Below are 25529 nucleotides of genomic sequence, written 5' to 3'. Positions count from 1 at the left end.
GTTTGGGACATTGCTGTGGTAAATGCGCACACCCTATGGCATATTTTGGACATATGTTTTGGATTTGTCCACTTGTGTCCTCTTTCTGGATCCAGTTGGTGTCCTATGTGGCACAGCTTTGGCGTTGTTCCTGGAGACTGCATCCAAGTTTTCTCTTCACCTTACAGATTCGTTTTCACCCACCTCAACCGGGCTGTTCGGCCTTTCTTAGGAAGACTGTGTTGCTGGGACAGAAATGTATCCTGTTACAGTAGCTTTCACCGCAACTTCCTACTATCCCTCAGTGTAGAGTATTAATGTTACACCAAATGTTATTGGAACGCAAAGACATTGTGGACATGTCTTCTAAAGTGGGACGGTTGTTCTGTCAATGTTGGCAGTCCTTTAGTTTTACTTTCACTCCTTATGTTCAGCGTCAAATCTGGGATACTTAGTTTGTCTACTCCTTGTGTTATTCTTCTTGCTTTTCTACTCTGAGTTGGTTGCCGCTGCTGCTACCCGGGTTGGGTGGGTGGTTGGGGGGAGGGGGGATTGGAGTTGGTTTATGATAGTAAATCTGATTCTTGTTGTGTTGTGTATTATTATTTGTGGTGTTTAATAAAAATGATTTAAACATATACCCAGTAAATTAAATAAATGTGAACAGCACATGCTTAATTTAGCAAAAACAATAGATGATCAGGCTTTCTCTGTTACTTTAGATGCAGAGAAGGCCTTTGATCATGTAGAATAGACTACAGTATTATGTACCAAGCAATGGATTGGTTTGGGATAGGTTCTGGATTTATTCAAATAATTCAAACCTTGTATAGTTCCCCCTCAGTATATTAATAATACCTTCTCTGAATGTTTTTGTCTGAATAGGGGAGTTAGACAAGGATGTCCCTTATCTCCTTTGCTTTTAGATATTGTTTTGGAACCCTTGTTGTTGGCTATTCGGCAGGCAAAGGAGATACAGGGAATTCCATAAGCAGGTCGAGATTATAAAAGTTTTGGCTTATGCAGATGATATTTTGCTTCATTTGAGAAATCCTGAATCAACCATCCCTCATTTACTGGAATTGATAGATCGTTTTGGTAAATTTTCTGGACATAAGATAAATTGGAGTAAATCAGAGGTTCTTCCATTGAATATGCATTGTGTAAAAGGTTTATTTGATCCATTCCCATTCCTTTGGAAGGAAGAGAGAATAAAATATTTGGGTATAATGATTCAAAAAACATTGGAAGATACAATGACAGTAAATGAAAAGTCTTTATTGCTGAAAGTCAAAGAAATGTGTGAGCATTGGAACCCATTACATCTTTCTTGGTGGGGAAGAGTACAAACCATCAAAATGATGATTTCGCCTGTAGTTTGCTACCAAATGAATAGTAAATTTTCCAAATTTTTATAGGTATCATCAAGCCTTTATTCTACGTCAGGGTATGTATTGGTTGATACTGGAAAGTAATCTCATGGCCCCATTACGTCTTAGCCACATTTTGAGTATCAAGCTTCTGAGAATATACTAGGATAATAGTATTCTTCTTTCCACCTGGAATACATTAAAATTTAAAAACATCTTAACTCCTACTCCAATACAACAATCTATGTGTCAACCCCTATGGTTAAACTCCAAGATACAAATTGGCGAGTCTAAAATCCTCTGGAAATATTGGTTACTGGCAGGCATACGTACTTTAGATGACGTAATTTCAAATGGGAAAATGGGAAATTTATTACAATTGCAACAGTCATTTGGCATTTCAAAATCTCAAGGATATAAATGGTTGCAATTGAAAGTTTTTGCCAATGATGTGGGTGGAGGAGGTCTGGGCATTCATGCTCTACCAAGATAAAAACCTGAGGCTTTTCTTCAGTTGAGATAGTGTTCTCAATCCAGAAAGTGAGGTATTTATATTTATTTATTATTTATTGACCCACTTTCACCATTTTAGATATATGCAATTGAAACAGGTCATTCAGAAAGGGTTCCCTGATTGGCGCACCTTAAAAAAATCAGTAAGCTTGCCGGACCTATGTTTCCAGACAGATTTCCAAGGGCATCAGGCCGCCAAGAGATACAAATTAATATCTTAATATTTGAATAAGAAACCTAAAACAAGTTTAAAAGACATTTGGAGCATTGAGATAAAGCAGCAGATTTCTGCTACTCAATGGCCACAGATTTGGACTTGGAGAATGAGATGTATAGCATCAGCATCTATGAGACAAACTTGTTTTTTTTCTGCCCCTGTTCATTTACAATTTTTTGGACCCCTGTTCATTTACAAAAGTTGGATGGTTCACTGTCATCTTGAAGTAGGGATACTGGATCATTTGTTGTTTTATTGTCCCTTGATACTCAATTTCTGGAAATCAATATGGGGAAAGATTATTAGGATACTTGGGGTTCCTTTTATGAAGGTGCGCTAGGGTTTTTAGCGCATGCTCAAAATTACTGTGCACTATAGTGCGCGGTAGCCGAAAATCTACCACCTCCTAAAAAAGATGCGGTAGTGGCTAGCGCACTCGGGAATTTAACACACACTATTGCACGTATTAAGGCCCTAGCGCACCTTTGTAAAAGTATCCCTTGGTATTCCTATGCCATTGACATACTAGATGGGTTTATTTGGAACATTATTGAAACCAAAGAATCCAGTTGACAAACATAAAAGCAGACTTCTTTTAATTATGATAGGGGTTGCTATGCAGATGATAACCAGGAATTGGAAAAATTATGTCAGGTTAAACCTTTTCTTTTGGTGGGAAACGTGCTTATATTATAGGTATGAGAGAATATATGCAGAACAAGTGGGAAATAGTAAAAAAATTCAAAGAAGTCTGGGGTCTATTGGAAACATTTATTAAATTGTAGATTGGTTAATTGAAACGACCCTTAATTTTTGGATATTCTTATTTTCCCACACACATCCAGATAGGGGGGGAGGGGAGGGAGGGAGGAGGGAGGGTGTATGGTATTTTGTTTTTTATATTTATGCAATTGTAAGTGCTGTTTATATCTGTATGTTTATCTGTATGCACTTTTTCTTCAGTTTGGAAAATTAATAAAGATTTACCCCCCCCCATAGTCCAGGCATGATAATAAAATAGTTTGCAAAACTGTCTTGAACATATGATCGGATAAATATGGTCATAGATTGTTCATCATGCACAGCTTAAAATACACTTTTCTAACTAATGAACAAGCAGGGCTCCTAAAAGACAGGCATGAATCGACCAGAACCCTTAAATATCTTATCTCCTCGGAATTAGCAACAGGTACACCTAGTAAATCGTAGCAGGAACACCATCCGCATAGGCAATTGTAAAAACCTCAGGGCATGGGTCAGGGCTCAAATGTTCTCACAAACTTAACTGTATCCCCTCATAGGCATAAAAATCTCAACGATAAGCACTGTATTCTTAAAGCGCTGCTGAGACCCCACGCTGATGGCCAGGGTTTCGCTAGAAAAGCTGTCAGCAAGTGAGTATCCAGTAGCCCTGAAGCAGCTTTTCTTTTTTTTTGTCATTTATTCTTTATTGAATTTCAATTTTTTTATGATCACAAATCATATTGAAAATAACAGTATTACAGGAAATAATTTCTTAGTAGATTTCAATGAGGAAAATATTATAAGTTTCTACTGTAAATTAGTCCACTATTAATAAGGAGGGAGTTACAAATAGTCAGATATTATTACCACTTAGTAATTAATTTTCCAGGAAAATAAAGAAAACAGTCTGAAATAGTCCCAAAGTTCCAAATATGAGTGTTACACTTGTCTATTGGTAAGGATACTCGTTATTACTGCTGCATTATAAACAATAAATCTAGACAATTGCGTAGACTCAAAGAAAATATACCTAATTCCTTTAAAATTAACCAAACATTTGCAAGGAAATCTTAATACAAAAGTTGCTCCCAGTTTTAAAACCTGGGGTCTCAAAAGCACCCTCAGCAACAGCAGCAACACCAACGCGGCCAAATGTATTACAGGAAAGTCCCGCGATGACTGCTTCTGCCGGTCCAGCCCCCTCTGACGTCACTTCTTCCAGAGCAAGTAAGTGACGTCGGAGGGGGCTGGACTGGCAGAAGCAGTCATCGTGGGACCTTCCAGTAACACATCCAGCCACATTGCCTTGCTGCGGGTGGGCGGTCCGTTGCCGTTACTGCGTGGGGGGGGGGCCCGTTGCTGTAGAAAAATAGCAAGATGAGTCGCCCTCCTTCACCGGGCCCCCCCTTACAGTTTCGGGCCCTAGGCACATGCCTAGTTGGCCTAGTGATTAATCCGTCCCTGTTCACGGGTATTTTCATGTTTGAAATGGATTTGAAACTCTGCCTGCTTGAGAATTCACAGACTTTGGTTCGTAGCCGACAGGCCAGTTCCTTTGGGGTACCTTTTAGCCAGTATGCTTAGTCGTCCCTGACCTAGTCTCACTCGCTGTTAAGCGGGGGTTGAGCGCCGACTGTGTAGTGGGCTTAGGGGGCTCAGCGGTGTTTCACAGTGTGCTGGCTACACGTTCGCGCCTCGACCTATACAGGTGCGCATCCGATGGTCCACAGGGGTGGAGGCATAGTCAGACTGGAGTTTGACTAGCAGCCTGACGATCAGCTTGGAGGATATATTTCCAGCAGTGTGGCAGTGAATTCTGAACTGGTCATTGAAAAGGTTGAAAGCAGGTGCAGCAGCTGTGTCTCTGCTATTAGTGAGTACAGAGGAGCTGACAGGCTCCAACGACGATTTTCAAAAGTTATTTTTGAGGGGCTTTGAAGGTTTTATAGTGTTCATCTGTGTTCTCCCCCTGAAAAATCCTATTTTTATAATTTTTTAATTTTGAGAAGTGCTGTTTATAGCATGTTTTTCGTGCGAATTTGGGACCAGCAGCCATCTTGGATTTTCAGTGATCTTTTTTTCAATTTCTCCCCGCTTCTTTAAAATTCTAATTTTTACCAGGAAAACTGCTAGAATGGAGTATAGGATCTCCTAGTTTGGATTCATACCAAATTTGTGCAAAATTGTCGCCTATAGAGCGTTTTTGTGTCGTGTGGTGGGGGGGGGGGCGGTAACTACTGGTTCAGCCTCCCCTTCACAGAAGCAGGTGATTACACACTCAGCTAGCCCATTGGGGCGGCCACCTTTGTTTTCGGGGCTTGGTTCTGTGGCTTCATCTGTCAAACATGAGACGGATCCGCCGAAGCCTAAGAAACACAATTCTAAGTCACCTAAGGGTGACTCTGTGCCTCAGGGTCCAGATACCTTCTCAGAGTTCATGAGATTTTGGCGGTCCAAATTTCAATCCAGGGGTCCTGCTGCTGGGTGCTCCTCTGTTCCCCCTGCTATGTATCTCAGCGGTGGGGTGTCCTCAGAGGGTCTCTGCACCTCTGCCTGCACCATCTGTTCCTCTTTCCCAGACTGTTTCAGGAGTTCCAGCGGATGATCCAGACCTCCCTGATCCTTTGTTGAACAGTGCTGCACTTCCTGGATTGAGGGATCTGGACTTGGGTGCTGGATCTGCGGATCCCTTTGGGGCTCTGTATCCTGGAGATCATCCGACTGTCAGGCGCATGTTTAAGTTTGAAACGCTGCCATATCTGATTGCTGAATCTTTGCAGGAGTTGAACTTGGATAGCCAACCCACTCCTCCCATTTCTTCAACTTCTTCTCCCTGGCTCTGCAGCATTTGTTTGCAATCTGCAACCTTTCCTGGCATTCGGATATGAGTTCATGGTTACAGAGCAGTTTGACTCTCCAGAGGGTCCTTTGCGGAATGCTAGGGCTATGTCCAGCTTGTATCCTCTGGTGTAGGAGTGTCAGCAGCTTTTGGAGCAACCCAAGATGGATTCCCAAGTGGCTCAGGTGACCCAGCGCCCCTCTCTTCCAAGTGTCGGCAGAGTAGTGTTGAAAGCTATGCAGGACAGCCAGGTGGATGTGGTTCTCTGGAAAGTTTTGCCCTGGCTAATTTAAGCATTAAAGCTGCTGTGACTATGTCCTTTGTGGAATGCGCCTTCTAGCTCAGCTACAAACACTGGAGACAGATGCGGTGGAGCCTTCTCAGCTTCTGTTTGTTTGGGATGGACTAAATAGCAGATGGCTTATATGACCTTTTGAAAGTGCTGGCAAAGGTGTCAGCATATTCTATTTCGTCCTGCCGAATGCTCTGGGTTCAACAATGGGCTGGTGATTCCACCTCTAAGGCAACTCTGGCACGGCTGACTTTTAAGGGGTAGTTGTTGTTTGGCAAGGGTATGGATGATCTCATGAATTTGGTAATGGACCGTCGCCCGAAGACCTTGCTGGATAGTAGAGCACAGCCCAAGGGTTCTGGGCATCCTTCTTTTCATGGCTCCTGATGTAATTTCCATGACTGTAGGCAAGATTCTCCTTCATCGCAGCAATTCTCAGGGTTCCAGGCTACAGGCTCACTGTGCCTACCGCCGCCCATCCTGCCTGACCTGACTATACGACCCAATGACACCAGGGAGCTGAGGGCCCCTCTGCAGATAAGTGGTCAGCTCTCGGAGTTTCGGCCTGCCTGGATGTACATTATGACAGCCTGGTGGGTCTTGGAAATTATTCAGTCAGGCTACAAGCTGCAATTTTCCCAGTCCGTTTAGACTTGTTTGTGTCTTCTCCTGTCAGGAGACTGGAAACAGCGTGCTAAGTCCAGGCTGCTGTTCAGCGCTTGCTGGATATTCGAGCAGTAGAGCCAGTGCCAAGCGAACATTCGGGCTCAGGCAATTGGAGACCAATTCTGGTTTTACAGCACTTCCATCCAGCTTTCAATCTTCCTTGGTTCCGGATGGAGACCGTGCAGTCGGTCATTGCAGCAGTGGCTCTGAGGGAGTTTCTGGCCTCCCTGGATCTTACGGAGGCAAATTTGCACATTCCCATTTTTCCAGATCACCGCAAGTTTCTGCGGTTTCATGTGCTGGATCAGCATTATCAGTTTTTGGCTCTGCCCTTTGGGCTGGCAACAGCGCCCCGGATAGTCACCAAAGTGATGTTGGTAGTAGCGACTCATCTGAGGAAAATGGAGTTGCAGGTTCACCCTTATCTGGACGACTGGTTTCTCAAAGCGCCCTTGGAAAAGGGGCGCACTACGGTTGTGACAGTGCTCCACATAATGGAAGGCCTGGGCTGGATTGTCAACTTCATCTGATGCCCACGCAGTCGCTGGAATACCTGAGAGTTCTTTTTGATACAGAAATGAGGGTCTAAAGATATTTAATGAGTCACTTTTATCTGGTAGTTTTAAGCATAATTAAATGCCATCAAAATGCATAATTATAACCCTTTTTACTTAAAGACAACTTTCTAAACCCTTGAAAATAATTACATGCATTAATTGGTATTTTTTAGATTTGATCATGAACACAAAATGCTACACAGATATAAGGGATGGGATGGAGGTAGTAATATAAATGATTATAAATTGAACAGAATGTGAACTTGGGATAACGTATGTTATGTGAGGTCCTATGCACTGAAAATCTTTCATACTATATGATATATCACCCTCCTAGTATATTAACCACTTGGGAACCAATTAACATATGTAATCGTTTTCAATGGTTTAGAAAGTTGTCTTTAAGCAAAAAGGAGTTATAATTATTCATTTTGATGTCATTTAATTATGCTTAAAACTACCAGATAAAAGTGACTCATTAATATCTTTAGACCCTCATTTCTATATTTAACTAATATTTGGGTTGGATATCAACTATAAAGATCTGTTTTCTTGTATAGTTCTTTTTGATATGGCAGCAGGCCATGTTTACCTGCCTGAGGCTCGGAAACAAAAGCTCTGGGCATAGATTTCGGAGATATTGAAGATGGTGGCCCCTTCAGCATAGGATGACCTACAGGTTCTGGATTCCAGGGTTGCCACGCTGGATGTTGTTCCATGGGCGAGGGCACACATGCGTCCTCTTCATAATGCCTTGGCACCCCACCGAGATGTCTTAGAGTTGAGTCTGCCGTGGATTCTGGAGGCCATAGTGAGTATGACCTGGTGGCTTTGTCCTCAGTCACACTGCCAGAGCATTCTGTTAAGCATTGCCTCCTGGATTGTAGTAACCACAGATGCCAGCCTTCATGGCTGGGGGATGGGGGGGGGGCTCACTGTGGTCGTCGTCCTTGTCAGGCCTATTGAGCTCCGTCATCAAGGAAGTGGTCTATCAACAATGGCAGGGGCCTATGTTAATCATCAGGGAGGAACCAAGAACTCTCCATTGGCTCAGGAGGCTCGACTTCTTTTCCTTTGAGCAGAACATCATCTGGTGCTGATGGAGGATCATATGGCCAGAGTGGACAACATTCAAGTAGACTTCCTCAGCCATCAGACTCGGGATCTGGGTGAATGGACCTTAGCACAGCAGGTGTATTGGGCGATTGTGAGGCGCTGGGTGCAGCCCTGCCTCAACTTCATGGCCACGGCATGAAACAAGAAGGCAACATGCTTCTTCATTCACAGATCTGAGCCCAGAAATGAGAGATTTGATGCTGTAGAGCAACCATGGCCTCTGGAGGTTTTTCTATACGTTTTTCCACCTTGGCCACTATTTAGCTGGGTCCTTCGGAGGATTGCGACTCACCCCAGCTGCGTCTTTCTGGTGGCGCTGATTGGCCTTGAAGATCATGGTACGCGGATCTAATGCGGCTGTGGGTGGAATGCAGTCTGCACCTGAGCGTCCATCCTGACCTTCTCACTCAGGCTCGGTAGCCATGGAGGATCTGGGTCACTTTGCTCTTATGGCTTGGCCCTTAGAACATACAGGCTATTCAGAGCTTGTGATAGCTGCGCTTCTCAGGTCTAAGAAGTCGTCTACGGTGTCGGCTTACATTAAGGCGTGGAAGACCTTCTAGCACTGGTGTGACCAGGAACAGGTGAACCCTTATTCAGCTTCAATGTCATGGGTCCTTGCTTTTTGCCAAGCTGGTCTGAATAAAGGCCTCACGGTGGCGTCTCTGTGGGTCCAGGTGGCCAGTTTGTCCGGTTTTAGATCGTCAGTTCTCTTTGGCATTGCATTCAGATGTTACTTGGTTTTTGAAGGGTACTCTTCAGGTCCGGCCACCCATTAAGAATCTGTTCCCAGCCTGAGACCTTAACATGGTACTGTCTGGCCTTTCCAGAGCTCCTTTGAGCCTCTTAGGGTTGAAAAAGCCTCAGATCTTTTGGTAGAGCATAAGCTCAAACCACCTCCACCCAAATCATTGGCTAAAAAAACCTTCCGTTTAGAGTGACTAAGGCCTAGATTCACTAAACCTCCAAACCATGCACGATCCATTTCTGTTTGCATGCCGGCCGACGAATTCAGTAAAGGCCTGCATGGAAATGGGGACGATCGTTAACATGCCCCCTACCCACAGCCAGAGTGATCCCTGCTCATGCGTATATCCTGACAGTAGTGACAGGAGAAGCAGCCTCCTGTCAGGGCTCAGCCCAGATCTCTCTTGTCTGCTCCCGGACTCTCCTGCTCTCTGCCGCTATTCCCTGCAGTGCAAGCTGTGGTTTTAAAGTGGGCCTGCTGCGGAGAATGGCGGCAGAGAGCAGGAGAGTCTGGCAAGCAGGGAAGAGAGACCGGGCACCGGCCCGACACACCGGCCCTGCCTGACACTCCCCACAGGCCCCGATCTCTCCTGCCTGCCCTGCTCTGCCCAGATTTCTCTTTCCTGCTCCCGGACTCTCCTGCTCTCTACCGCGGTTCCCTGCATTGGAAGCCCGTGGTTTTAAAGTGGGCCTGCACTGCATAGAACGGCGGCAGAGAGCAGGAGAGTCCAGGAGCAGGCAAGAGAGATCTGCCCGAACCTCCCCAGGCCCCGATCTCTCCTGCCTGCCCCGATCTCTCCCTCGCCCCCCTCCTGGCACGGCCCACCCACCCCCGGGTGCTCAGTCCCTCCTGCTCCTAGGCCTCCTACCCCATGGCCCACCCCTGGTCGGTCCAGGCGGTCAGGCCTGGCCCACCTACCCCGGTTCCTTTGAAATAATTGGGAGCAGGAGGGGTGCCCGGTCCCTCCTGCTCCTAAGCCGATCTTCGGGAGCAGGAATAAAGTCTTCCTGCTCCTGCTCCCCAGGCCACCGCTTGCGCAATAGCGGCCTTAGGCCCCGCCCCGGCGCAACATCTGATGCACAGGGAGGGGTCTAAAGCACTGATTGGCTGAGGCACCTCAGGCTCCTCCCAGTTATCGACAGGTCTGCAGCAGTCGGGTTTGTCAGTAGTAAAACCCAACTCAAAATAGCCAAGCAATTGTTAGTGAATCAATCACTAGGCTATTTTGCATGGTGTTTTACTAATTTGCATGGGAGGATTTGGATTGGATCGCTATAGGCCTTAGTGAATAGTGCAGGAGGGAAATTTGCTCGCAAAGAGCTTTCAAACCGATTGGTACACGATCAGTTTGCTTAGTGAATCCTGGCCTAAATGCTTTCTCAATAGGGACTGGGATATTAGGCAACAGTTTTAAATTCTGTGCTATCAGACTGTTACCTCCCTTTCAAGGATGTAATCTCCGTTTGGCATATAAAAGAGGTGTGAATTTAAAGGAGATACTGAGCTCAGCAGTCATAAAGGAGCCTAAAGAGAAAGTTACACAGCCAATACACACTGCATGTGGCCCATGCACAAATTGTGCAATCATGGAAACCTCCACGAAGTTCATTAATCCATTAAATCAAAGAACATACAAATTTAAATATGTGACTTCTTGCAGAACAGAATTCGTGGTTTACTGTCTAGTTTGTCCCTGTTTAAAAGTTTATGTGGACCAAACCAGTAGGGTGCTACAAGTCTGTTTAAATGAACATAGGAGTACACTAGGGAGAAAGGACCTACAAGCTCCGATCATTAAGCATTGCATTGATTTAGATCACGATTTTTTTCAGCTAAAATGTTTACATTTTAGACCACGTAATTCAAGATACCTGAGGAGGCAACAGACAGTTGTGCCTCCAGAGAAAAAAACAACGGTGGATCTATGAACTAGATTATATTATTCCCAAATGTTTGAATGCATGCATAGACTGGTATTATCACTATTGATTATAACTCTTTTAGTTTGTATTTCTGCCTGCTTTTTCGTCAAACCAATCCAGGGTTGTAGTTTCTGAGCTAGCCAACCAATAAGGAGAAGCCATCTCTTCCTCCAACAATGACGATGAGGAACGTGATTGGCTTTTCTCCTTTTTAAAGGAGATCTGAGAATACTATATTTCAAGCAGGATGCTGGAGAGATTGACTATGCAACAGTCTAGTGAGTAACAATGTTTTAAACGCTAAGATATATTTGTGTGTTAGAAAAAAGAAAGTGAAACATCCTTTATAAAATTACATTTCAGAATTGTGTAAAGACAATGTGAAAGTCCAAAAGCCCTGAAGAAACAGCTGATACCTGTGAAACATTGGAAGTCTGATAGCACAGAATTTAAAACTGTTGCTTAATATCCCAGTCCCTATTGAGAAAGCTAAAAGGCATTTAGTCACTCTAAGTAGAAGTTTTTTGTGGGCGGAGGTAGTTTGAGCTTATGCTCTACCAAAAGACCTGCGGCTTTTTCTTCCGTTAGAAGCGACTTTTTCAGTTAAAATAAAGTGGTGCACTTGTTATTTATTTAGGCGTTGTCATATCTACACCCTTTTCTCCGAATCTCTGAGTTTAGAGTTTCCCTGCAGACAGTTCTTTCCTTTTTGCAGAAAGTGGTTTCGGCTTTCCATGTCAATAAGAAGTGTGTTTGCCTGTTGTTCAGCCGACGAGTTCCAAACATAGGATCGTCTGCTGAAGAAGTTGGACGTGCGCAGGGTGCTCCTGCATTCTTTGGAGGTTGCTAATGAGTTTCACTTTTCTGACCATCTGTTTGTGCTGGCTCATTCTATTATGTGAGGTTCTCCCAATTCTAAGGCTACAATCTCCAGGTGGATCCATAGAGCCATTTCGTCCAATTACATTCTTGCGGGGCAACAGTCCCCTATTTCTGTTACGGCACATTCTGCCAGAGTGTAGCTTCTTCATTGGCCGAAGCTAGATCTATTTTTCCTGAGAAGATTTGAAGTGCGGTGACGTGGTCTTCTCTTCAATTGTTGGCCAAATTCTACAGAGTCGTTGTTGCTACCAGACAGGACTCTGCCTTTGGGTTCTCGGTCTTAAGGGCCAGCACAGCAAGCCCCCCCTAGCTTTCTTGGGGGAATGCTTTTATACATCCCTATGGTCTAGAATGTCTCACCTATTGCACTGGAAAAAGAGATTATGTACTTACCCTGGTAAGCTCTTTTTCAGTAGATAGGTGAGACATTGTAGACCCCCCCCTCCCTCCGTCCTTGCTGTGCCTGTTTTCAGATTCTGAATTCAGATTTCAGTCTCCTGCTTATCCAATCTGTTTCTTGGAGACTGGTCAATCCTTTGGGGTTAAGAAGAGTTTGTCCATATGTATAACCTGTGGGAGTAATTCTGAACTCCTTTGATGCCTCTGTTTTTGGTTAATGGTACTGCTTAGTTGTTTGAGCAGAACAATAGTTTAGCCTGTTGTTACAGGTGCCTCTACTTCACAGATGGATGTGTCTCTCTGTGCTACACAGTCTTCCTCCATCACCCCATGCAGACATTCCTTTATAATTCAGTAAACTGTTACCCTTATAACTGATTTAAATTGTCACAAGCCCGACTCCCGTACCAGCCTTGTGCCAGTTAGGAGACCCAGAAACCACCCTACTAAGCTGGTTAGGGCTGATCAGTATGTCTCTGCAACCCAGGAACAGGAATATAGAGATCAGGCTGAGCCCCAACAGAACTCAAGTCACAGTCAGGGAAAACAGGGTTATGGCTAAACAGGCTGAGAGACAGTCAGAGCTGGGCAGAGACCATCCCCCGTGCAAGGCTGGGCATGGCTCTGCAGCTCAGCAGCATTTAGATGACTGGGAACCACAGACAAGGAGGCAGCCCAGGGAAGCTCCAATGCTGGAGGAGCCTCCACAGACCCAGCAACCAGAGGATATTGAAATGCAGTCACCTGAAGCAGGAAAGGATTATCAAGAGGACAGTTTACCTGAAGCCATGGAATGGAATGCCCTGCCTGAGCTTCCACTTTCTGAAGCAATGGAAGTGAGTTGAACTGATTGTTTTTGCCAAGGTTTTTTTTTTTTCCTCTCTGCTGGGGTAACTGCTTCTAAGGAAGTTGTTTGACTGAGAGTTCTACTGGGATTGTGTGAACCTGTTGGGACCTTTAGTAGGGAAAAGTTTATTTCTGGAAACCTGTTTTTTTTTGCTGAAGGTTTTTTTTCTTTCAAGATGCCTGCCGCTGCATGCAAGAGCTCTGCTACAGTTAAGCAGAGGTTAAGCAGTTAAGCTTTAGAGACCTTAAGATTGGGGGGCAGGATTTGCCCATCATCTCTGTGGAGGGATTTGTGGGTTATTGCATTTTGTTTTGGCAAAGTGCCAATTTGGTAAATCAACCAACCTTGTGCTCCTTGGAGCAATGAGAGGAGTAGAAATCCTCAATGTCTGAGATGAAATGTTTTTTGGGTTTTTTTTTAAACTAAAGAACTGAATAATGATGATGTTGTGATTCATGCTTTTTCTGTTTATTGGAAAATTAGCTGGACTTACCTGAGACATGAACTGAGCACTCAGGGTGTTTACCAGACTAAGCTGGTGAGAGAAACTTGTTTTTGCTGTTTTTTTGTTGGTTGTACTTCAGGACCCATTTTGCTTTGAATTCTCATACAAACCTGAATGCCAAATAAATTCTATTAGATTTTTGAAAGCTTACCTATTGTGGACCATTATGACTATTATACGCTAGGTAAGCCCACCCATACAGGGACTTCCTCCTACTCGGGGAAGCACACCGGGGCCATATCAGTGGCGTGTGCCAGTCCCTTCTATACCCTAAGGGATGGCCACGCTACAAAATGTACTTTCTAGTGCAATAGGTAAGACATTCTAGACAGATGGGTAATATCCCTATAGCTGTGTAAATCTGCAGAAGGCATCCACTCCAGATTTTTCCTCTTGCCTGTGCTATACTTCACTGGGCTCTTTAGCCCCACCTTCAGTTCTTTCCTTCTGCACGCGTGCCATGTGTTTGTTCTGCTCTCCCCATTTTATTCAGTGATTTTTCATCCCTTTTTTGGGAATTCTGGTGCTTGGAGCATTTTCAGGAACTTTCTTTTATTCGCCATCAGCTCCATTCCTCTGAAAGACTCTGGAGACGCAAGCGCTCCCCATCCACACTTAAAAAATACAAAGAACAAGCTACCTTTTATAAGAAATCATTACAGGCAGCCAAGAAAAAAATACTATGCTAACCGTATAGTGTGACAAACCTACTGCATCCCCGAGGTTTATCACAGGAAAATATAGTAAAACATACAAACCCCAGTGCAGAAGAGCTGACCAGGTCAGTGCCTAAGAGAGTAATTCAGCTGACTACCCTGTAAGCAGTGAGGAAGACATGGAGACAGAACAAGAAAGCTTTGCCTTACCTAAGTTAGTGTCTAAACAAAAGCAGAAATCTATGCTCTCTCATTACCCAGTGCCTGTGAAGCAGAAGGCAGACAAGCAGTTTTCCCTGAGAGAAACAGCACAGGCAGGGGGAAGGAAGCCCTGAAGCTACAGGGGAGTGATTTCTTCCCTCAGCTTAAAGTGAGGCTCTGTAGAGAGCTAAGGAAAAAGGAGGAATGAACCGGGAGAGACCTCAAGGCAGGAGCAGTGCAGAGGCAGGGAGCCCAGCATGAGGCTGAGCTTGCCTGGGAGCAGCCAGGGCAGCTTGCTGATTCCGATTGGGACATGAAGGAAGAACAGGTTGTGAACTCTCCTTCAGAATCCTATCTTCCTGAGCCTATGGTGATAGAGGAGTGCAGTGCTGAGTTTGAGAATCAGACAGAGCAAATGGAAATAGCTTGAGAACTGTGAGTCAGGGGGAAGATTCTTTTCCCTTGGTGTGTTTTTTTTTCCTCTCTGATAAACTGGGAAAGTGTTATGCCAGAGACTGTAATGTTTGAGACTGCAAAGTTTGCCTCCTGATTAACTGGCTGGGATTGAGCACAAGAGCTAATACTATTCTCCCGTACAAACAGTAAATATCTGCAACAAACGCTGGGCAGGAAATCAGCCTGGGAATTGATTTGGTTCCTTGTTCCAAACCTCCGTGAGTACTTAACAGCTGTTATCTAATTGCTAATGGCAGATGAGGTTCAACGTGGATAAGTGTAAAGTGTTGCAGGTCGGTAACAAAAATCTCATGCACGAATACAGGATGTCCGGGGCGGTACTTGGAGAGACCTCCCAGGAAAGGGACTTGGGAGTTCTGATCGACAAGTTGATGAAGCCGTCTACACAATGTGCAGCGGCAGCAAAAAGGGCAAACAGAATGCTAGGAATGATAAAGAAGGGGATCACGATCAGATCAGAGAAGGTTATCATGCCGCTATACCGGGCCATGGTACGCCCTCACCTGGAGTACTACGTCCAGCACTGGTCTCCGTACATGAAGAAGGACATGGTACTACTCGAAAGGGTCCAGAGAAGAGCGACTAAGATGTTTAAGGGGCTGGAGGAGCTGCCATACAGCGAAAAATTAGAGAAACTGGGCCTCTTCTCCCTCGAACAGAGGAGATTGAGAGGGGACATGATCGAAACATTCAAGGTACTGAAGGAAAAAGACTTAATAGATAAGGACAGGTTGTTCACCCTCTCCAAGGTAGGGAGAACAAGAGGGCACTCTCTAAAGTTGAAAGGGGATAGATTCCGTACAAACGTAAGGAAGTTCTTCTTCGCCCAGAGAATGTTAGAAAGCTGGAACACTCTTCCAGAGGCTGTTATAGGGGAAAACACCCTCCAAGGATTCAAAACAAAGTTAGACAAGTTTCTGCTGAACAGGAACGTGCGCTGGTGGGGCTAGTCTCAGTTAGGGTGCTGGTCTTGGACCAGAGGGCCGCTGCATGAGCGGACTGCTGGGCATGATGGACCACTAGTCTGACTCAGCAGTGGCAATTCTTATGTTCTTATGCTATAGCAACCTGTTAAAGGCAATTAGCCCTGCGTGCCTTAGAAACGTAGATAAAACTCTTACCAGAATACTGGCCCGAAGATTATGGCTGGCTCATTCTCCTGGCTACCCGGGTCAGAAGCTCAGCAGTGCTGGTTTGATAATTACTGGTAGAAAAGTCTCTCCTACAGATCAAGCTTAGTAAGTGTTTTCCAGCTAGCCATTTTCAACAGGACATTTCTAAAGCTGAAAGGACTTTGGACTCTAATGGCATATAGCCTGCATAAGTATAAGACTCTGGTGAAGAGAAATATTATGATTTATGATTTATTTGACAAAGCCCAGAGCAGATTGAATTGTATTTTTGTTTTGAAAAATTATTTGCTAGTTTGTAAAGTTTCATGCCACTGGTAGAACCGAGATTGCATTGTGTTGCTGAGGCCAGTGGCCCAATAAAACTTACAATTTACACTGAAGCCATTCTGACTGAGGGAACATACACAAGCTGGGCTAGGTGATAGCCTAGAGGTGTCCCATTTGAAAGGTTCCCCTACTTCAAATGGGCCCACACCAGAGTTTAAGTCATATGTCACTGCCAGGCTGCCTAAAGCGCTCGGCTGAGGCACAGTGGGTGACAATAGCTACTGTAAAAAAAACTCCTCAGTGTTATATTCCATTGTTCGCTCGCTCTCCCCTTACGTTAGAAGACCCGGCCCTACCTCAAACCAACCTACAGCTCAAGCCCTTGCCGAACATTTTGACCAAAAGATCAAAGGTGTAAGAACAACACTTGTTAGCACTTCAATATCTAACTCACCTATTTCCCCTCTACCCAAATTCTCACTTCCCTTCAGTTCACTCTCTGCTCAAAGCCTAAATCCAAGGAATAACTCTTTAGAAAATCTGCCCCCTACCATTCTTAAAAATCACTTTAGCATCTTCGGTCCATTCCTACTTGACATGATCATCAAAAGCCTCTCTACCGGCTACATACCATCTTCTTGGAAATCTGCTCTTATATTCCCAAAGCTTAAACAAATAAACATATCCGAAAATCTAATCAATAACTACCATCCTATCGAAAATTTACCTTTCCTAGCAAAAATAATTGAAAAACTGGTCTTCAATCAACTGTCCAACTTTGCTGAAAAAACTAATGCTCTACATCCCTACGAAACAGGTTTTCAAAAAAATTACTCCATTGAACTCTCGCTCATCGGACTAACTACCTCAATTCATTATTTTAAAGACCACCGTAAATCCTCTGTTCTAATTTCTTTAGACCTCACTTCCACTTTTGACACAACTGATCATTCCATACTTCTTACATGACTAGAATCTATCAATATTTCTGGTACAGTTTTGCAATGGTTCTCTTCTTACTTTCAGGACCGAAACTATAAAATTCGTGAAGCATTCCACATTTTTTTGGCTATTCTCAAAAAATGTAATCCTTCCTCCTCTTTGTTATACTAAGTCCCTCTAAACATTCTCTATACTAAGTCCTATAACCCTCATTGGAGTTCCTTCTCTATACCAGTTCTTGTAAACCATGCCGAGCTCTACGATTGTGGAGATGATATGGTATACAAACTTAAGGTTTAGTTTAGTTTAAAGTCAGTTTCAATGACTCTATCTCCTCCACTATTTACCAAAACTATGGAGTCCCCCAAGGCTCTATTCTTTTTCCCTTCTTTTTAATATATTCCTGACACCACTACTCACTCTGGCCCAGTCTATAAGTTTCACCATATTTACATATGCTAATGATATCCAACTACTTCACCCCTTAAATCCTACATCCCATGATGAAATAACTGAAATTAATCATAAACTCAATAAAATCAGCCTCTGGCTTTGGCATAATAAACTTTCACTGAACATTCTTAAAACTACTAGTGTCCTTGTCTCGCCCTCTCCAGATGAACATTTATATCTACCCATCTGTATCGACTCCTCTCCAATTCAAACAGATAGTAAAGTTAAACTTCTTGGAGTCATTCTAGATAAGGACCTCACCTTTCATCAACAAGTTAGTACAGTTATGCAGAAATGTTTTCATAAGCTTAGGCTCATACGTTCTATTTCTTCTTTTTTTGATCCTTCCTCAATTAATATCCTGATTCACTCCCTAGTAATTTCAACTATAGATTACTGTAATGCCCTTTATCAAGGTATAACCCAGAAAGAAATCCGTCGTCTACAACTATTGCAAAACTTCTGTTAAATTAATCTATCATGCAAAAAAAATTTGACCATGTCACTCCTTCCTCCGCAAAGCACATTGGCTACCTATTACTCATCGTCTCTCCTATAAAATACTCCTCTTCACTTTTAAAACAAAAAATTCTAACCAACCGGCGTTTATAGATAAACTTTTGATCTCTTATTCATCATCTAGGATCCTCCGATCAAATAATCAAAATTTACTCCCATACCATCAATACAGGAACTATTTTACGATACTACTCGCAAATCCATCTTTTCAGTTCCCGCTCCTCTCTGTGGAATGCCCTCCCATTAGACGTTCGATTAGAGAACTCGCTTGAAAATTTAAAGCCAAACTTAAAACTTTTCTCTTTAAAGATGCCTTTATTCTTTAGTATTAGCTTCAACTTCTTAATTCCTTGATTCATGTGAAGCTTTGAAACATCTAATACTTCTTTTGAAATTATTCCCCTCCTAATGTTTTTGCCACTCCTCATTTACCGTCCTTTTTTATTAATTTTACTTCGATGTATTTTAAACAACCTTTCCCTCCTCTACTTCCCTTCCGTCTCATGTACATTAATCCTAATTTGTCTAGTATTTTTAATATTTGATAAAATATTGCTTTTATTTACCTATTTTAATTGTCTCTTACAATCTTTTTATATTGTACACTGTCTAGACATTTGTTTTGATAGACGGTATATCAAAAATAAAGAAACTTGAAACTAGACCACATAAACTTCGGTGTATAGCTAACAGGCCAATCCCACTAGCTACCTGTTAAGCCATCCTGCATAGTTTTTTCTGGAGCTCAGGACTGTCCCTGAAGTGGTCTCATCTCTTGTTAAGCAGGGGCCAAGCGTAGGCTCTTGGGCACCCTTAGAGGACTTGGCAGTGTCTCGCAGGGTGCCTACTATATCTTCTCACCTCCACCCATCCTGGTGTGCATCCGGTGGTCCGCAGGGGTGGGGATGTAGTCAGGCATAGGAGTCAACTTTGCTGAAGCATTCCTAGCATTGAGGCAGTGAATTTCTCAACTAGCTACTATGAGAGAGTTGAGGCAGGCTACAGCACAGATCTTCTGTCAGGTCACAATGAGTACAGGCTGTCAGTCTGTGAGATGGATTGGGGAAGGTTTGAAAAGTGGGATTGTGAATGTTTCTGAATATTCCCCTGTATTCCCCTTCCTGAAAAATACTAAAATCGCCATTTTTGGAGTTTGGAAAATGTGAAAAATATCGCAATTTTCATGCAAATTTTTTGACAGTGGCCATCTTGGATTTTTAGCGATCTTTTTTTCTAAAGCTCCCTGCTTCTCCAAAATTGCAAATGTTGCCTATAAACTTGCTAGGATGGATAAACTTGCTTGGGCTTTCCTCATGTGGATTCTTTCCTGGATTGCACAAATTTAGCGCCTTTAGAGTATCCTTGCGTCATATGCCATGTGGCACAGCCGGGGGAGGTGGCAGCATCCAGCTTAACCTGTCCCCTGCTGAAGCAGGAGACCAAATGCTCAGCTAGTCCAGTGGGGCTACCTTCTTTGTTTTCGTGGCTCGGCACCACTGGTAGTTCTGTTCACCAGGCTGCAGACCCTCATCTAAGGGTTACTCTACATCCCAGGAGCTGGACACTTTTTCAGACTTTATGAAATTTATATGGTCTGAGTTTTAGAACAGGTGTTCTTCCCCTGCTCAGTCCCAGTTCACCTCTGCAGTCTCTTTTAGTTGCGTTGTACCTTTGGGCACATCCTCGCCTCAGCCTGCTGCTGCTTTGATGCTTCCTGACCCTGATCTGGGGGACCCTGATGCAGATGTTTCACTTGCTGATCCCTTGTTTGCAGGTACAGCACTTCCCAGAGTGGAAGATCAGGGCCTGTATGCTGAATCTGTGGATCCCTCTGGGGTCTTGAATCCTGGGGTTGATTCCATGGTCTAAGCTTGTGGCTGCTGGACCTTATTTCTGAGTCTTTGCAGGAGTTGAACTTAAGTCACTCAGCTGGCTCCGTCCACTTCTTCCTCCTAGCTTTGTGATGTGCACTCGCAGTCTGCTACCTTTCCCTGGCATCCTGATATGAGCTTTCTAGTCTCAGAGCAGCTTGACTCTCCAGAGGGTGTTCTTAAAATTGCTAGTGCTATGTCACGTTTGTATCCCCTGGCACAGGAGTGTCAGCAGCTTTTGGGTCAGCCCAGGGTGGATTCTTTGGTTGCGCAGGTGACTAAATGCACCTCTCTACCCAGTGAAGGTGGTGTGATACTAAAGGATATATTGGTCCAGCGTGTGGATGTGATAGTAACATAGTAGATGACGGCAGATAAAGACCCGTATGGTCCATCCAGTCTGCCCCTGATTCAGTTTAAATTTTTTAATTTTTTCTTCTTAGCTATTTCTGGGCAAGAATCCAAAGCTCTTCACTGTACTATGCTTGGGTTCCAACTGCCGAAATCTCCGTTAAAACCTACTCCAGCCCATCTAAACCCTCCCAGCCATTGAAGCCCTCTCTAGCCCATCCTCCCCCAAACGGCCATATACAGACACAGACTGTGCAAGTCTGCCCCGTACTGGCCTTAGTTCAATATTTAATATTATTTTCTGATTCTAGATCCTCTGTGTTCATCCCACGCTTCTTTGAACTCAGTCACCATTTTCCTCTCCATCACCTCTCTCGGGAGCGCATTCCAGGCATTCACCACCCTCTCCGTAAAGTAGAATTTCCTAACATTGCTCTTGAATCTACCACGCCTCAACCTCAAATTATGTCCTCTGGTTTTACCATTTTCCTTTCTCTAGAAAAGATTTTGTTCTACGTTAATACCCTTCAAGTATTTGAACGTCTGAATCATATCTCCCCTGTCCCTCCTTTCCTCTAGGGCAGGGGTGCCCAACGAGTCGATCGCGGAGCCTATCCCGGGCTCTGTGATAGACTCGTGTTGCCGTCCTGATCTACGGGCCGATCAGCCTTCCTCTCCAGTTTTCTTTCTCCCTAGGGCCTTTTAGCTGGGCGATCCGCCCAGCTGTCATCTGCCGCTGCTGAACAAAAAACCGGGTCCTGCCTTCGCGGAAACAGAAAGTAGGCAGGACCCGGCAGGAAGAAGAACAAATGCTTGTCTCCCGCATTAGCCCGTAGCGAACGCTTGCTTCAGGGCTCTCAACATGTGCGCGCCGGCTTCCCTTCTCCCCTCCCCCCCCCCCGGACATAACTTCCGGTTTCGGAGGGAAGAGAAGAGAAGCCGGCACGCACATGTTGAGAGCCCTGAAGCAAGCGTTCGCTACGGGCTAATGCGGGAGACAAGCATTTGTTCTTCTTCCTGCCGAGTCCTGCCTACTTTCTGTTTCCGCGAAGGCAGGACCCGGCAGCATTTCCCCTAATAGGTCGATCGCGATCTTGGGCTGATCAGCCTTCCTCTTCCCGATGGCAGAATTGACGTCAGGGAGAGGAATGCTGGTTGGCCGAAGCAGGGAGAGCTTGGGGCCTGTTATTGGTGGCGTTTGGGTCCTGGTCCCCGATGGCAATGGCAGTGGCAGTGGCTTGGGAGAGGGCAGGGAGAAAGAAAGAAAAAGGGCAGGCAGGGAGACAGAAGGAAAGAAGAGAAACAGAAAAAAAAGAAAGGGAGGCAGAGAGAAAGAGAGGGCAGGGAAGAGGAAGGAAAAGTTGGGGGAAGGAATGAGGTCTGGAGGAGATGAAGCATACAGGCTAAAAGAAGGGAAGAAAGATTGTATGCACAGTCAGAAGAAGAAAGTGCAACCAGAGACTCATGAAATCACCAGACAAGGTAGGGAAAATGATTTTATTGTAAATTTTGTGATCAAAATGTGTCTGAATTTATATCTGCTGTCTATATTTTACACTAAGGTCCCCTTTTACTAAACCGCAATAGAGTTTTTAGCGCAGGGAGCCTATGAGCGTTGAGAGCAGCGCTGGGCATTCAGCGCAGCTCCCTGCACTAAAAACTGCTAACGTGGTTTAGTAAAAAGGGAGGGAGTATATTTGTCTATTTTTGTATGGTTGTTACTGAAGTGATAGTGCATAGAGTCATCTGCTTTGACCTCTTTGAAAACCCTGGAATAGGAATGATGATTAACATTTTCTATGCGTACAGTGTGCGTTGTGTTTTTTTAAAATTTTATTGTTGGTAGATCATTGTGACTTGGTCATTTAAAAAGTAGCTCGCAAGCCCAAAAAGTGTGGGCACCCCTGCTCTAGGGTATACATATTCAGGGCTTCCAGTCTAGAAACAGGGACGAAGTGTGAGATAATAAAATTTGCGGACGATACAAAAATATTTAGTGGAGCTGGAACTAAAGAGGAATGCGAAGAATTGCAAAGGGACTTGAACAAACTGGGGGAATGGGCGGCGAGATGGCAGATGAAGTTCAACGTTGAGAAATGTAAAGTATTGCATGTGGGAAGCAGAAACCCAAGGTACAACTATACGATGGGAGGGATGTTATTGAATGAGAGTACCCAAGAAAGGGACTTGAGGGTAATGGTGGACATGACAATGAAGCCGACGGCACAGTGCGCAGCGGCCGCTAAGAAAGCAAATAGAATGCTAGGTATAATCAAGAAGGGTATTACAACCAGGACAAAAGAAGTTATCCTGCCGTTGTATCGGGCGATGGTGCGCCCGCATCTGGAATACTGCGTCCAACATTGGTCGCTGTACCTTAAGAAGGATATGGCGTTACTCGAGAGGGTTCAGAGGAGAGCGACACGTCTGATAAAAGGGATGGAAAACCTTTCATATGCTGAGAGATTGGAGAAACTGGGTCTCTTTTCCCTGGAGAAGAGGAGACTTAGAGGGGATATGATAGAGACTTATAAGATCATGAAGGGCATAGAGAGAGTAGAGAGGGACAGATTCTTCAAACTTTTTAAAAATAAAAGAACAAGAGGGCACTTGGAAAAGTTGAAAGGGGACAGATTCAAAACGAATGCTAGGAAGTTCTTCTTTACCCAACGAGTGGTGGACTACTGGAATGCGCTTCCAGAGGGCGTAATAGGGCAGAGTACAGTACTGGGGTTTAAGAAAGGATTGGACAATTTCCTGCTGGAAAAGGGGATAGAAGGGTATAAATAGAGGATTACTGCACAGGTCCTGTACCTGTTGTGCCGCCGCGTGAGCGGACTTCTGGGCATGATGGACCTCAGGTCTGACCCAGGAGAGGCATTGCTTATGTTCTTATGTTCTTATGTTCTCCTCATATGTCTTCTGGTGCAAGCCTCCTATCATTTTCATCGCCCTCCTCTGGACCGCTTCAAGTCTTCTTACGTCCTTTGCCAGATACGGTCTTCAAAACTGAACACAATACTCCAAGTGGGGCCTTACCAATGACCTGTACAGGGGCATCAACACCTTCTTCCTTCTACTGGCTACGCCTCTCTTTATACAGCCCAGCATCCTTCTGGCAGCAGCCACCTCCTTTAGATCTTCGGACACTATCACCCCAGGGTCCCTCTCCCCGTCCGTGCATATCAGCTTCTCACCTCCCAGGATATACGGTTCCTTCCAATTATTAATCCCCAAATGCATTACTCTGCATTTCTTTGTATTGAATTTTAGTTGCCAGGCATTAAACCATTCCTCTAACTTTTGCAGATCCTTTTTCATATTTTCCACTCCCTTTTCGGTGTCTACTCTGTTACAAATCTTGGTATCATCTGCAAAAAGGCACACTTTTCCTTCTAACCCTTCAGCAATGTCACTTACAAACATATTGAACAGGATCGGCCCCAGCACCGAACCCTGAGGGACTCCACTACTCACCTTTCCTTCCTCTGAGCGACTTCCATTAACCACCACCCTCTGGCATCTGTCTGACAGCCAGTTTCTAACCCAGTTCCCAGTTCATTGATGATCCTCATGAAACTCTTTGATGCAGCTGCTGTAAGCATCAAAGCTGCTTCGGCGGGTGGGGGGGGGGGGCGTATCACATGATGCACTCAGCCTGATCGGACGTGCCTGAGCACCTCTCCTGAACCTGGAGCCATTTTGCTGATCTTTCTCATTGCATCTTAACTCTGAACTAACTACATCCCTTCCCACCGACTGGGGCACGTCATAGGCTACCCACCGATATCATTTTTGTCGGGGTTGTGAGATATATCGGCTCAGGCCTCAAAGCCTGCTAAACTTTTGCGAGGCCCTGTTACCCCTGCTAAGATGGCAGCGCACACTCCTCCGGAACGCATGTAAAGTAACCCGACGGTCATACTACAAGCTGACGCGATTGAAGAGCTAAAGAAACATCTTACCGCCTTTCTGGACGATAAGCTCACTCGACTTCAATCCACGGTTTTGGCCTTAAGGATACGGTGGAAAGGCAGAACACCCGCTTGCAGCATGTGGAGAACTGAGTAACAGCGCAGGATGACGGCACTTTGGCTCTGGAGGCGGGGGCCCAAAGCCTGGAGGAAAAGGTCCGCAGGCTGGAGGACAGAGCTGAGGACCCTGAAAACCGGAGTCGCCGTAACAACCTACGGCTCATCGGTTTGCCTGAATCTCTTGCGGTGGAAGACCTACACACCTTGGTCTCCACTTGGTTACCTAAAGAGTTGAGTAAGGATATGGGGGTAGCTCCTCTGTTAGTCGAGTGGGTGCACCAGATAGGACACGCCTAGATGGAGATCGTAAGCCACGGCCCGTGATTGCCTGTATTCTTAACTTCGCTGATAAGAATCAACTTATGATCAACTACAAGTCAAAAGGTGGACTTTCCTATGATGGCCAGAGGCTTCTTCTATTCCAAGACTACTCCCCCCAGGTTTCAGAGCAACGCAGAGCGTTGGCTCCGTATTGCACACAGCTCCATCAAAAACAGCTATGTTTTGCTCTACAGTACCCGGCCAAACTACGAGTGCTGCACGAGAATCAGGTGTTGTATTTCAATACACCGGTGGAGATTCGTACATTTCTGGAAGGCCTGCCAAGCTAACTGCCTCATCTCTGTGGCCCCGGGGGATCTCTGACGCTGCCTGATGGAACTGCCTGCGGGTTGGGACTTTGGTCTATGCTCCTTGCTGCTTAGTGTTAGCCACAGGTGGTAGGGCCCAATCTCTCAGACTCACTTTGTCTTATCTTCCTAGCTGTTTTTTTTTTCTCTTTTTCCTTCTATCTCCTTTTTCCTGCTCTTGATAACTTGCCCCCTTTTTCTGGTTGTGCACTGATCAGGGACTGTGCTAACCTATATCTATCTCTGCTCTTTCTTCTCCTGTTTTTCATTCCTTTCTCCTGACATATCGTAGTGCCCTCCACATGTGTGCCAAATGGCCTATGCGGCCTGTTTCTGACTCTGCCTGAGTTATTGGTGGGGGACACGGTGTCAGTCTGCCAACTTTCCTTATTTTCTACCT

General features: G+C 44.8%; 1 protein-coding gene across 2 annotated transcripts in view; it reads left to right on the top strand.

Annotated features, from left to right (window-relative positions):
* LRRC36 (leucine rich repeat containing 36) overlaps nt 1-25529 on the top strand; it is a 668251-nt gene that overhangs the window by 233294 nt on the left and 409428 nt on the right. The window lies entirely within an intron of this gene.

The sequence above is a fragment of the Geotrypetes seraphini genome, chromosome 4 (genome assembly GCF_902459505.1).
Source record: "Geotrypetes seraphini chromosome 4, aGeoSer1.1, whole genome shotgun sequence".
Classification (NCBI taxonomy): Eukaryota; Metazoa; Chordata; class Amphibia; order Gymnophiona; family Dermophiidae; genus Geotrypetes; species Geotrypetes seraphini.
The sequence above is the reverse complement of the archived record's forward strand: the minus strand, read 5'-3'. Positions and strand labels throughout refer to the sequence as shown.